Source organism: Salvelinus fontinalis, chromosome 26, assembly GCF_029448725.1.
Source record: "Salvelinus fontinalis isolate EN_2023a chromosome 26, ASM2944872v1, whole genome shotgun sequence".
Taxonomy (NCBI): Eukaryota; Metazoa; Chordata; class Actinopteri; order Salmoniformes; family Salmonidae; genus Salvelinus; species Salvelinus fontinalis.
Genome location: NC_074690.1, coordinates 38,105,113 through 38,116,018, shown reverse-complemented (window position 1 = coordinate 38,116,018; position 10,906 = coordinate 38,105,113). Strand labels below are relative to the sequence as shown.

Here is a 10,906-nt window from a genome sequence, read left to right as displayed (position 1 = left end):
TCTATTCATCCGTTTGGGAATTTTCAATTCTCCCCGACTGTCTTTCTTTCATTTTGGTGATTATCAGTGAGCTGGACAGTCAAGAAACTGCATGAATGTAGGCCCATTATAATTTCTAGTTTCGTTTTGGTTTTAGTCATTTTATTTTGAAGCATATTGCATTAGTGTTCCCCGAAACATCACTGGCGACAAGGAGGGCATAAACAATAGCAAACATTTGATTATTCTTCTTTGTTTTTTGGGGAAGCATTTTTCCACAACAGTTATTTCATAAAAAAAAAAAACATGCATCAAAGGGTAGACTTTAATTTGTGTGTATTCTTTTATACATACATTTAACATGGGAGGTAAAACCATGCTAGTCAGGATTAACATCATGTTAACTGAGGAGACCCACAAACAGCCATATGCCAGTAAATGCTCTGGAGAAATCAGAGCAACATATTTATTAACATATTATTCACCTGGCCACAAGAATACAAATAAAAGGCTTAAAACAGGGTAAAGTCGTTTAAAAACTCTATAAAGCAGCAATAAAATTAAACATGACAAATGTTGAGAATGTAATTACACTGACCAACATTCAACAAAAACTTGAATTGGAGTCCAACGTAAAAGCCATAGAAAGAGGCGATTGAGGAGGGGGAAAGTGCTAGGGAGGGAGTTGGAGGGGATGAGTCTAGTCCTCCAGAGTGTAGTTGGGGTTTGACGACCAGAACTTCTTCCTGTGCCTCCGTCTCTGACCCTTTCAGCCCTCCCTGAGACAGCGCTATCAGGATATGATTCTACAGATGGAGAGGGAAGAAAAACAGTAATAGTAAAGATGTCTGTTGGACATTAAGGTCTCTAGAGGTGTTATTACTCCGACTCAACGCTGCAATGGGTGTGTTTGTGTGTTCTTACGTAGTGCACTAGTCTGTGCAGGACTTTCTCTATCAGGCTCTTCTTGTTGACGAGCTCCTCTTGAGTCGATCTCTGACTCCATCTCCTTCAGATACCAGTTGATTACTGCACTCTTCTTCATCTCCTCTTCCTCCTCGGCTGCGCACACAGGTAAACAGTTAACCGCTGCATAACAGACTGTCCACATGTAGAATGTGTGCGTTTTGTGTGTCTTACCCTCTTCGGCCCTGCGGAGATGCAGCACCAGCAGGTTGGAGATGCGGCGGTCCTCTGGGAAGGTCAGACGCGGCGGCGGCTGTCAGAGTGGCCGCTCACAACGTCGGTGTGTCCGTTAACTCCGTTGGTGCCGCCGTTAGTTCCGTTGGAGTGGCTGTTCATTTCATCAGCGTGCTCGTTAACCTGGCCGTTTACGCCATTCCCTCCGTTGGGAACGTCACGACCTGCAGAGAGACAGAGAGGTGTCAGTACATGTAAATATCTGGCGTAAAGCGGCAGTAGTACTAGTGGTTGTGTACCGTTCTCTCCCTCCTCTTCCTCCTTCATCTCCTGGTCTTGTTCCAGATTGACGTCAGGCGTCTCCACTCTGATGATGGACTTATTCAGCAGGCGGAATGCCTCCTTCACGTGCTCGGGCTGGACCTGCCGGGAACAACAATCTATGACAAACCGACAGAGCAAACTTGATCAATCCTTCAGGACAGAACCAAACAAGGAAACGCAGGTTTTGAGAGCAGAAAGCAGTTGTGAGAGCGTTGCGCGTCTAAGTTCTTGGTACGTTGGGTATAGGCTGCGTGACCTCTAACCTCGTCGCAGCAGTGCATGCGGGCCATGCCCTCAGAGAGGCGGATCATGCTCTCCAGCTGCCGCACCGTGATTCGCCAGGCCGACTTGGCCACGCCCCCAGCGCTGACGCAGCCGTTTGTAGTGCTCCACGATGAACTCCTCGGACTCACCAGAGATCTACGCACAAACACAAATTCAGCCACATCAGTACTATTCCATTGGAATTGGGCATAAGCCCCATCACAGCACAGAAACGCAGACATTGGATATGTTTACGTGCATTCAATAGTACGATTTATTGTGAATACTCAGATTTAATATAATACTTCAATTAAAACAGTTACATGGACGATTCTGAAATCAGGCTACATTTTGCGAACTCACTTCACTGGTGCGAATGAGAAACTCAAGCACACTCGCAGGTCCAATACACTGCTGAACCTCCTATTAAGGTGTTTACATGTCTTTAATATTGCGAAAGATTGCTTAAAAATCGAGGTGTTTTTAAATCGATTTTAAAGGGATAATGCACTCAAAAACAGTATTTTGTTTTTCTTTTCATTTGTCCAATGTTGATACAGTCCCAAAATTGGTGTCAGCAGTCATGTTTTCAAGATATTGGACTTTCAAGAAGCAAAGTGTCACCGGCCACATCATGATGATGATGCAAAATGGATCATATGATAATCAGAGTAAGGTGTTTACATGACTAATGCCATAAATCAGCTTAATATCTAATTATTAGAGTGCATGTAAATATACTCAGTGTGAAAATCCTTAACACACACACACACACACACACACACACACACACACACACACACACACACACACACACACACACACACACACACACACAGCACTTACCTTGGGTTTGAACTGCCGGGCGAAGAGCAGGTATCTTCTGACCTCATCCAGAGAGTAGAGTCTGTCTACTGAGTTCTCAATGCGAGAGTGCAGATCCAAGATACGCCTGGTATGGCATAGTCTGTCACCTACACACACATTTCCATTAGTAATTATACACACACCATTATTCACACACACACACAAATGTTCTCTCTTACACATACACACACACACACACACAGAACACACCTCATTGCAGTCGTCCACTAGGATGAAGAAGAGGTCGAAGCGGAGCATGATGGGAGCGGACAGGTTGACGTTCTGTTTGACTCCTGCTGCGGTCGTAGCGACCACCGACCGGGTTAGCAGCCGCCAGGATGGACGTACGGACATTCAGAGTGGCCTGGAGGACAGGGAGGGAGGTCAGAGGGAGAGTGTGTGTGTGTGTACCTTGACTCCAGCTTTAGTGATGGTGTGTGTGTGTGTGTGTACCTTGACTCCAGCTTTAGTGATGGTGTGTGTGTGTGTGTACCTTGACTCCAGCTTTAGTGATGGTGTGTGTGTGTGTGTGTGTACCTTGACTCCAGCTTTAGTGATGGTGTGTGTGTGTGTGTGTGTGTGTGTACCTTGACTCCAGCTTTAGTGATGGAGATGGTCTGTTGCTCCATGGCCTCATGGATGGCCACTTGGTCTCTGGTTTCCATCTTGTCAAACTCATCGATACAACACACACCCTGTGGACAAAGGGCAGCACATCCAACTTTAAGCACAAAACAGACAGAAATGCAAATACACACACACACGCAACATCCTCAGCTCACACACACACTCACGTTGTCAGCGAGCATGAGAGCTCCGGGCTCGATGACGAACTCGTGTGACTCGTCTCGAACCACGGCTGCTGTTAAACCAGCTGCACTAGTGGCCTTCCCACTGGTGTACACAGCCCTGGGACTTAACTCCTCCACATGCCTGAGAGAGAGGGCACAGTGTGTGTAAGTATACGTGGGTATCAGTGATGACCCGTCATTCAGGGCAGGTGGCGCCTAGCCCCACCGGTTTTGGGACCCACATTTTTAGCAAAAAATGAATAAAAAGATGATATGTAAATACATAAATGTACAGTAGCTTTGATTGGACTGATCGCGTCAACATCTTATTTTCACAATCTTAGCTAGCAGTCATCATCGTGAATCAAGTCCTTTTTAATCCTCGTCATATGAAGAGAAGTAATGAAGAGAAAATATAAAACGTATCGGTGCTCATCGGCCATTGGACATAAACATTACACAACAAGTTGGTAATTGCAAATTCAACAATGAGTGGTTTGGAAGGAATCGTGACAGTGGCTAACCGCAAGCATTGCAACTGGGAAGTCAGACTGGGAAAATACGTTTTGAACAGTCATCCAACTCAGATTTGTAAGTCTTTCTTTGATGACAAAATTTGCCACACACACACAGAATATCACATTTATTTATAACCCAGCCTCAAACCCCAAACAGCAAGCGATTCAGGTGTAGAAGCACAGTGGCTAGGAAATACCCCATGCAAAGGCTGTGTTTGTAGTGATAGTGTAGTGCTGACCGTGTATGGTGGGGAAGAGACTGGTGCTGAGGATGTGGTAGAGGTCCTTGTCTTGGCTCATCTCAAACACCTTCTCCCACTCCTGAACTGACATCTGGCTCTTGATGCTCTCTGCTGTCTGATCCTCGTCACGCAGCTCCTTCCCTCCGAACTACACACACGATTACAACTCCCTTCAAACAAATGTCGTACATGCATGCGTGATATGTCCACTAGTTTGTAGCCTGAGGTAGTGTAGGTGTGTGTGTGTCTCCAAGGTTTGAGTGAGGGTGTCGTACCCTGGGGTTGGTAGGAGCCACATGGCAGGCGAGGAAGGCCAGTCTGTAGGACAGCTCTCTGACTCCCAGGGCTTTAAGACCGCGAAGGCCCTCGTTCTCATAACCCTGTCTCCCTCCTACACAGGAACTGGTCTCTGCTCGCACACCTAGAGAGAGATGGGGAAATGGGTCATGCCAGTGTGAACCGTGTGCGTGTCATGCCGGTGTGATTGTGTCTGTCTATCGGTGTGTGTACATATCGGCAGTTTTAGAATAAAGAGGGGGCATTAAGATATAAAAAGACGGGTGGTTGGGACCATTTCCGGTGTTTTTTTACAATGACGCGATAGAAATTTGAAACTAAATTGCCACTTGCTGTAGCAAGGTGTTGTAGCAAACAAGTATGATTTAAATGCATGCTCCAGAAACAGGGCCTACTTTGTGACACGTCAGATGTATAGCTAGCTGCTTGGCTAAAAACAGAACGTCAGCGCACTGTACCTTTTTGATTGGCTAAAAACAGAACGTCAGCGCACTGTACCTTTTTGATTGGCTAAAAACAGAACGTCAGCGCACTGTACCTTTTTGATTGGCTAAACGGCTCCATCTCGTCGTAAGTCTCGGGATAAGATTTGACATGTTGAACATCGGAAACTTCCGCGTCGGACGTGAAACGTTCTAAAACGAGACCGTTCAGATCAAGCAAACCTTGTTCTAAAACTGCCTCTCATCCTCTCGGCTGTTGTATCTGAACTGGGCTTTAGAGTTTGGGGAAGGTCTTATGAAGGTCTGTGTCATGAATGTCACACCGTTTTTTTAATGGATTTGTAATAAATGCCTTTAATTTTTTTAGGAATAGTGTCTGGCCTCTTCTTCTGGTCCTAGATCTGTAACTACCCGTAGAACTCCTCCTGGACGGTGGTCGCCAGTTCCTGGTTAAATGCTCCCAGATCAGTGAAGGAGACCAACAGAGTGTTTCTCTCAGGCCTGATCAGCTCCTCAGCATCACGGACATACTTCACCTCACTGATGTCTGATGTCTGGTACCTACCTACACACACACACAAACAAACAAACAGTTGTATTACTCCTATGCATCCTGTTTTCATGTATACCTGATGTATAAGGTTATTAGAGGACTCGTATGAGGCTAGACCGACTATGTGCACATCTTAACCAACTTCAACGTGCTTGTTAGCTAGCTAGCTTGCTAGGTTTTAACAGTCCCAAAAAATGTTAAGATGCGATAAAAAAAAAAAAAAGTTGCTGTAGCACAGGGGTTCCCGAACGTTTTCCAACTCAGGGGGGCCCCACTTCCAGCACTGGGGAACATCCCGCGCGCCCCACCCAAGCCCCACGTCTATCTCTATGGGAATAAGCACTGTTCATATTTGAGTGACTAAAAAATTACAACAATATCTATGGGCTAAAAACCTAAATGACAAAACGTTAACTGACATGGGCTAGTTCATTTGGGCATTTCTGACAAGTTATAAATAGCTCTCTCAGGTATAAAATGACTAACATGACAAGAGGAACTGATGATGCCCTACCCAATTCAAATCGAATCAAATTGAATTTGTCACATGCGGCGAATACAACAGGTTACAGTGAAATGTTTACTTACAAGCCCTTAACCAACAATGCAGTTAAGAAAAAATGAACACAAAATTAAATAAAAAAAGAAAACAAAAGTTACAACTAATTAAAGAGCAGCAGTAAAATAACAATAGCGATGCTATATACAGGGGGGTACCGGTACAGAGTCAATGTGCGGGGGCACCAGTTAGTCGAGGTAACATGTAGGTAGAGTTATTAAAGTGGCTATGCATAGATAATAAACAGAGAGTAGCAGCAGCGTAAAAGAGGGGGGCAATGCAAATAGTCTGGGTAGTCATTTGATTAGATGTTCAGGAATCTTATGGCTTGTACATTCTACTGCTACAACTTTTAAGAGTAAGTTTAAAGCAGGACTAAGTTCCTTAAAAAACAAACACATATAAATCTGTCGTTCTGTTCCTGAACAGGCAGTTTTACCCACTGTTCCTAGGCCGTCATTGAAAATAAGAATTTGTTCTTAACTGACTTGCCTAGTTGAATAAAGGTAAAATAAATACAAAAATACAGTACCAGTCCATAGTTTGGACACGTACTTATTCAAGGGTTTGTTTATTTTTACTATTTTCCACATTCTATAATAATAGTGAAGACATCAAAACTATGAAATAACAAGTATGGAATCAAGTAGTAACCAAAAAAGTGTTAAATCAAAATATTTATATTTGAGATTCATTCAAAGTAGCCACCATTTTTGCCTTGATGACAGCTTTGCAAACTCTTGGCATTTTCTCACGAGTTAGTCACCTGGAATGCTTTTCAATTAACAGGTGTGCCTTGTTAAAAGTAAATTTGTGGAATTTCTTTCCTTAATGCGTTTGAGCCAAACAGTTGTATTGTGACAAGGTAGGGGTGTTATACAGATTGCCCTACTTGGTAAAAGACCAAGTCCATATTATGGCAAGAACGGCTCAAATAAGCAAAGAGAAAATACAGTCCATCAGTACTTTAAGACATGAAGGTCAGTCAATACAGAACATTTCAAGAACTTTGAAAGTTTCTTCAAGTGCAGTCGCAAAAACCATCAAGGGCTATGATGAAACTGGCTCTCATGAGGACCACCACAAGAAAGGAAGACCCAGAGTTACCTCTGCTACAGAGGATAAGTTCATTAAAGTTACCAGCTTCAGAAATCAGCAATTACTTGCACCTCAGATTGCAGGCCAAATAAATGTTTCACAGAGTTCAAGTAACAGACATATCTCAACATCAACTGTTCAGAGCAGACTATATGAATCAGGCCTTTATGTTTGAATTGCGGCAAAGAAACCACTACTAAAAGGACACCAGTAAGAAGAAGAGACTTGCTTGGGCCAAGAAACATGAGCAATGGACATTAGACCAGTGGAAATCTGTCCTTTGGTCTGATGAGTCCAAATTTGATATTTTTGGTTCCAATGGCAGTGTCTTTGTGAGACGCAGAGTAGGTGAATGGATGATCTGTGCATGTGTGGTTCCCACGGTGATGCATTGAGGAGGTGGTGTAATGGTGTGGGGGTGCTTTGCTGGTGACACTCTGTGATTTATTTAGAATTCAAGGCACACTTAACCAGCATGGCTACCACAGCATTCTGTAGCGATATGTCATCCCATCTGGATTGCGCTTAGTGGGACTATCATTTTTTCCCCCAACAGGACAAGGACCCAAAACACACCTCCAGGCCGTGTAAGGGCTATTTCACCAAGAAGGAGAGTGATGGAGTGCTGCATCAGATGACCTGGCCTCTACAATCACCCGACCTCAACCCAATTGAGATGGTTTGGGTTCAATTGGACCCCAGACTGAAAGAAAAACAGCCAACAAGTGCTCAGCGTATGTGGGAACTCCTTTAAGACTGTTGGAAAATAATTCCTGGTGTCTAGCTCATGAAGCTGGTTGAGAGAATGCTATTATCTAGCTAGCTATAAATCTACCAGTCAGCTAACGTTAGGTACCAAGAAGAACAATAACATAATGTCACTCACTCTTCTAAGAAAGCCTGGAAAAGCTTCTGGCATTTCTCTGCCAACTCGTCTTTCACCATCTGTCCCGCATTCTCCTGAGTCGTCTGTGCAAGATCCATATTTTCACTGGATTAATACTGAAATATAAAATTGTTTCTAAAATCTCTTCCGTCTTCCCTTGACGAACCGTACCATGCACGCTGGAGAAGAGAAAGTGCACTTTTCGCGCGATAACAAGGACCATGTGACGTTTGGGGAGACACAGTTGACCAATCCCATCGTTGTATCTTGACACCGTGTAAAAGCCTGAACGATTCTAGCCAATCAGATGTGGTATGCAAATATGAACAACCCATTTTCTCCTTGAAGGAGCAACATTGTGTAAAACCATAGCGCTTACAGGTAATAGCTACTTCCAGTGATGGTGGGGTACAGTTCTGCGGTTTCGCCACTAGAGGTAGCTGTTGAACTGATAGAGCAGGTTCTCAAATGCAGCATTATTATATTGCGTGTTGGTTTTGTAAAAACTTGTTATGGGTTTAAGATGACACAGTGATGCCATCTGTTGGTAAATGTTAATTACTGAAACTGGTGTGCTTGGGATACCCGGATGTATTGCAATATACTGAAAAAGACTGGTCACTCGAATCAATGCCTCTGTCTTGTCATTTAACATCCAAACAAAACTGTCTGGTTTCATGGTCTTCCACAGGGGAAGGACAAGGACCATAGCCTGTCAGTCCTCCCTGGCAATGTGCCTTTCTCTCTCATCTCTCCTCCAGAGTACACAGTAGTTAACTCTTATCTGACAGGTGAGAGCAACATGGAGATCGCTTATCACCTGCCATCAGGGTTGGTAGGTTACTTTCCGTTAAAGTTACTAATTACCTGTCCAAAATTGTAATCAGTAACAACTTTTGGATTACCCAAACTCAGTAATGTAATCTGATTACATTCAGTTACTTTTAGATTACTTTCCCCTTAAGAGGCATTAGAAGAAGACCAAAACGTATGTTACCAATCAAACCACATCTATTGCAGGATAAATCAATAATAAAGTTTACATATCTGGCCATATATGGATGTTAAATTTGACTTTATGAGTTGGTTATGTAGGCTTCATCTTACCCATCGCTTTCTACTACATATAATAATACAATTCAATTATATTTTTACATTAAAAACCAAAGTCTATCAGAATTTCAGTCATTCCCGTAAATGTTAAACCCCTTGACCTTCAAGAATAAGACTTGGAAATATGGAAGTATAGATTAGCCAAATTGTTTTACCTGACCATATCCCCAAAACTAAGGACTTACTATCCAGCCCTACTCTGCTGTTTATGATTGTGTTGTCATGGAGGACTGATTGGGTTCATTGAATCGAGTTAAAAAATAAATGCTGCGCTCATGGAATGGCATGTTTTGAGCACTACTGAAAAGTGTTATTTACATGTGGATAATGAATGCCATATGCTGCATTTGCTATAGGCCTATTGTTTATCTTTTTGTTGGTGACTCTTTGATATCTTGATAATATGCAGCTGTTTAAAGGGCAAATCCAAAGATGAAACAATAAGAAAATGGTTGCCCCACCTCTGTTTTGGTAAAAAGCTGAGGGATGGGCCTGGAGAAATGTAATCACTCAGATTAATAGACAGAGCTATAGATGCAAGGACTGAACATCCATAATATCAACATGTATTGTTTTAACCATGTTATGAGGCTCTACAGTGTTTGTTTACATTTGCAATGTTTACAAACATTGGAGAAAAACAAGTTTATATTTTGGGTTCTCCTTGAGTGTGACAGTTGAGCTAAGCTCATGAGGAATTTATAAGTTCTATTCATCAAGAATCAATGGATTTATATGTATATTTTTGAATATAAGTTCAAAAATGAATGTAGCAACTACAGATTGCCCCTTTAAGGCTATCAAAAGTGTGCGAGTTTGAACATGTGTCCATTAGGCCTCTGGAATTAGATTGAGCAATAAAAGCTCAATTTTTATTCTGTAGGCTGGGATCCGCACTGTGCATCTGTTGCAAGAGTGCATGTTTCACTGGCTGTCCACTAGTTTCAAAAACAATGATTAATAGGCAGCTTAAACTTCTTGAATTCAACCTTTATTTGGTTTGTGTGTACATTTTAGATTTGTGAACAGCAATCCACAACAGACAAAATCCGTAAAGCCGAACTAGCAAAATGAGGGAGCAGAAGTGTGATTCACATCAATGCCCTATGTAGATAACAATAATAAGTGATATCCGTATCGCCGTAGACAACACCACTGGTGTCATCCTTACCTCCAAGCGTTTATTCAAGTTAGATAATCATTGGATGCCGACAGCAGCCGCGCCATTGGAAGACATGGCTTGGACAGTAGCCTACAAAAGCCTATTCCTGCTCTTTTCCCTAGATCCATCAAACACATTTGGTGTGTCGTCATAGTGGACTTTGATTTGTGGTAAAACTCGCTCAGGATGGAACAAACTTAAATTTGCACCTTTTTTCAATGCTGATTTGAATATCATTGAGAAAACAGACATGTCGGAAAAAAATATTCTGCAAACCTCCTTTCTGAATTTAAAAGTAATCCTTGAAGTAATAATCTAGTTTTTCAGAAGTATCTGTAATCTGATTACAACTGTTTTGTTGGTAACGTAACGCATTACAGTTACTGTTTTTTAAATAATCTGTTACTCTCCTACTCTGCCTGCCATTCACCTGTCCAGCTTTTTCACATTTCACACACAACCGGTGATAAGCAATAAGGTGGATGCCTACCAGGTGTTTGCTTGTATGTGAAGCACATGGGGATGTGTGAAACTTTCTCCTCAGACTGTGTCCCCACTTGCACCAGCAAATAGCTAGTGTATTGTGTGGTGCCGACTTGGAAGATGCTCCAGGAGGGCGGTCACGTGCAAGGCAGAGGTCCTGGGTTCAAGCCTGGTGTGAGCTGAATCA

At 42.7% G+C, this 10,906-nt stretch overlaps 1 pseudogene; it reads right to left on the bottom strand.

Moving 5' to 3' along the window:
• Nucleotides 1-585: 585 nt before the first annotated feature.
• Nucleotides 586-8,362, bottom strand: LOC129824497 (zygotic DNA replication licensing factor mcm6-B-like; annotated as a pseudogene).
• Between the last annotated feature and the right edge of the window lie 2,544 nt (nucleotides 8,363-10,906).